The sequence below is a fragment of the Pteropus vampyrus genome, unplaced genomic scaffold (assembly GCF_000151845.1).
Source record: "Pteropus vampyrus isolate Shadow unplaced genomic scaffold, Pvam_2.0 Scaffold260, whole genome shotgun sequence".
Classification (NCBI taxonomy): Eukaryota; Metazoa; Chordata; class Mammalia; order Chiroptera; family Pteropodidae; genus Pteropus; species Pteropus vampyrus.
Window position 1 is genome coordinate 1,003,691 of NW_011889041.1, and position 2,855 is coordinate 1,006,545.

General features: G+C 46.3%; 1 protein-coding gene across 1 annotated transcript in view; it reads left to right on the forward strand.

Annotated features, from left to right (window-relative positions):
- The first annotated feature begins 1,977 nt into the window (after nucleotides 1-1,977).
- The window catches only part of COL21A1 (collagen type XXI alpha 1 chain), a 166,960-nt gene continuing 166,082 nt past the window's right edge, over nucleotides 1,978-2,855 (forward strand). The window contains exon 1 of the mRNA XM_023520361.1: nucleotides 1,978-1,997. The gene's annotated coding sequence lies outside the window, so the exon portion shown is untranslated. The remainder of the gene's footprint in view (nucleotides 1,998-2,855) is intronic.

A 2,855-nucleotide genomic window follows, 5' to 3' on the forward strand; every position in this document is an offset into this window, starting at 1 on the left:
GGATTATTCACCTACCTATCTGTATTTGCTACAGGCTCCTCTTCCTCTGACTATCTCTAGGTGCCCATCCTTAAGCCTTCTCTTTGGCAAACTACAGATTTCTAGGCCCCATCACCAGCATCCTGAACCAGAATCTGATAAAGTACCCCAGTCTACTGAATATTGGAGACTGTTAGTACACTTGGCTGGAGCTGTTTCAGGAAGTAGTAAGAACACCCGTATGTAATGAGTTGGGATAGGAGAGCCTGGAGTCAGTTCAAATAAGCTTTTTAAGAGGAAGAGGCTGAAAGTACAAGAGGAGATGGAACCATCATTGGGGTGGTTCCTAAGAAGAAAGAAAGAGGTAGAACACAGAGGATAAATGAGGAGCCCCCTTTTCTATTTTAACAGATACAAAGCAAAAACAGGTGGATGTAGACTTGGTTTGGGCAGGCATCAATTTCCTCTGCAAATTAGAAGAAGCCATTTTCTGAGAGTTGGTAATGTATTCTCTTCGTTAATAAAAATATTATTAGGAAATTGTTATCCATGTCTTCATATTGAAACATTATTATATTTTCATTGATTGGAACCATGAAGAAACATGTGTATAACAATGGACTATAATATAAATGTATGAATGACTAAAGAAATGTAGAAAATGATGACCATCCCAATATGTTTGTATCTAACCCTGAATTCAGTAGGACTGAGTTACAGAAAGAAGGCATTTCTTTGTCAAGTTTCTCCCTTGGGGAGATATTAATTCACACATACATTCAGTGGATATTTATTGAGCACCTACTATGTTCCAGGTATTGCTCTAGGTATAGAGCACAAACCTGGGAACCAGATCAATTCTCTGTCCTCATAGACCTTGCCTTGAATGGAAGCAAAACAAAAGAACAACAAACAATAAAATTCGAAATAGTGATAAGTTAGCTATTGAAAAATAAAGTGGGGTTAGGGTATGGGAATGGTTGTGGGGGGTTCCACTTGGATGAGACATGCAGGAAGGACTCTCTGGAAGTGATGTTTGGGATTTGAATGCAGAAAAGCAGGCAATTATGATAAGGTCTGGAACAGAGCTTTGGAGGCAGAAGAAATAGCAAGTGAAAGAACAGACCGGCGTATGTAAGAAAGGGCAAGCAGGCCGTATTGAGGGGAATGCAGAGTAAGAAGTGGGGAGATTGACAGGTAAGAGCCAGCTGGGGGGCCAAAGCATGTTGGTGTTCTAAGCACATGAATGTTAAAGAACTTCCTTGCTGCTCTCTGAAGAATGGACTAAAAGGGCAGAGTACAGAATATCCCTTTATCTTCATAAGGCAGTCGCCTTATTCCGCATCTCCTAAATCCTCAAAGTTAATTGCCTATCTGACTGAAAATGAACTCCCCTCAGGTTTTCCAGCAGCGAATACTTCTTGTTAAAGGCAGGTACATAAGTCAGTTTGCTGTTGGGCGGATCAGGATGGCTGACCCTGACGCCCTGAGGGACTGATCTCACAGGCCGAGGGAGGAAGGCCTCCTTTCATCAGTGCAGGCCACGCTCCCCAGGTCCTTGCCTCTCTTCGTGCTTGCTTGCCCTTTCATCCTCTGAGTTGCCTTTATCTCTCTTGCTTCGCTCTTAGTCCCTCATTCCGCCTGCTCCCAGGGATGCATGTTCTGATCCCAGGAGGATTTGAACTGAGCATGTTTCTACCAGGGTTACCCTTGGCAGTGCGCACTTCGAGATCCAGATCCAAAACCCACCCTCTGGCCTTCGCCCCGGAAAGGGGGCGGGTGGGGAGCGCGAACCTTATCTCCCCGGCTCCGCCTCCAGGGGGCTGAGAGTGTTTCTGATCCGCGGCGCTCTGCACTGGCCGCTGCAGGGAGACGGGACTCCGGGCGGAGGGCAGCAAACTCGCCTCGGTTCAGTTTTCGTCCGGGTTGGGGCTGGTCACCGCCTGGGACGCCCCTATACCCCTGGTGGAGTAAGCAGCTGGCTGCGACCGCATCCTCGACCCTGGACGCCGCGCCAGGTAAAGTAACATCGCTTTCTCCCCTCTGCCTGCCAGAATTGCCAAATAGGGGGCTTCAGGGCTTAAGAGTTTCGCAGGGCGCTGATTCTTGCCTTGAATGAGTGTTTGGCCTCCGAGAATGAATAACATTGGGAGAGGGGATTTACTTCCCTAAGCTCATATCTCCTTGGAAGGGGCTGCATGTCTACACGTGGCGCGCTCAGAAGCCGAACGAGGGGGCGCACAGGGCTGTGTAGGGTGGACCAGAGATTCTGTACGCATGCTGCACAGTAGGCTTACTCCTGGAGCTTTAAAAACTAGTGCTTGAAAAGCACTTTAGACCAATTAAATCAGTATCTCTGGGAGGGGTACTTTAGGCATCGACATTAAAAAAAAAAAAAAAATGTTTTCAGATCATTCCCACGTAGAGTAGTTTGAGAACCAGTGAATTAAAGCAGTAGTTCTCAAAGCTTGCAACATCAGCACCTGGGAACTTTTAGAAATGCAAAATCGAGGTGTGGAGGGGTCGGGGGTGAAACTCTGGGAGCAGGGCCCCGCTGTCAGTGTTTTAATGAGCCCATCAGTGTTTTAATGAGCCCCGCTGTCAGTGTTTTAATGATGCTAGTGCATGCTCACTTTTGAGAACTTGGGTCGGATCTCAGTTAAGGCAAGGGCAAACACCTGCAAATGCTCCTCCACAGAGGCAGGAAGAAACAGACCACTTTTCAGAAAATCTAAGGTATTCATCAATAAGGTTTTACCCATATTGAAAATATATATACTGAGAACTTCGGAGGATCCTATAAAAGACAGAGGCTTAGCTATCATCTTGAGCCATTTTGACGTGGTAGAATTTGCATACTTGCTTTAGGAGAGATT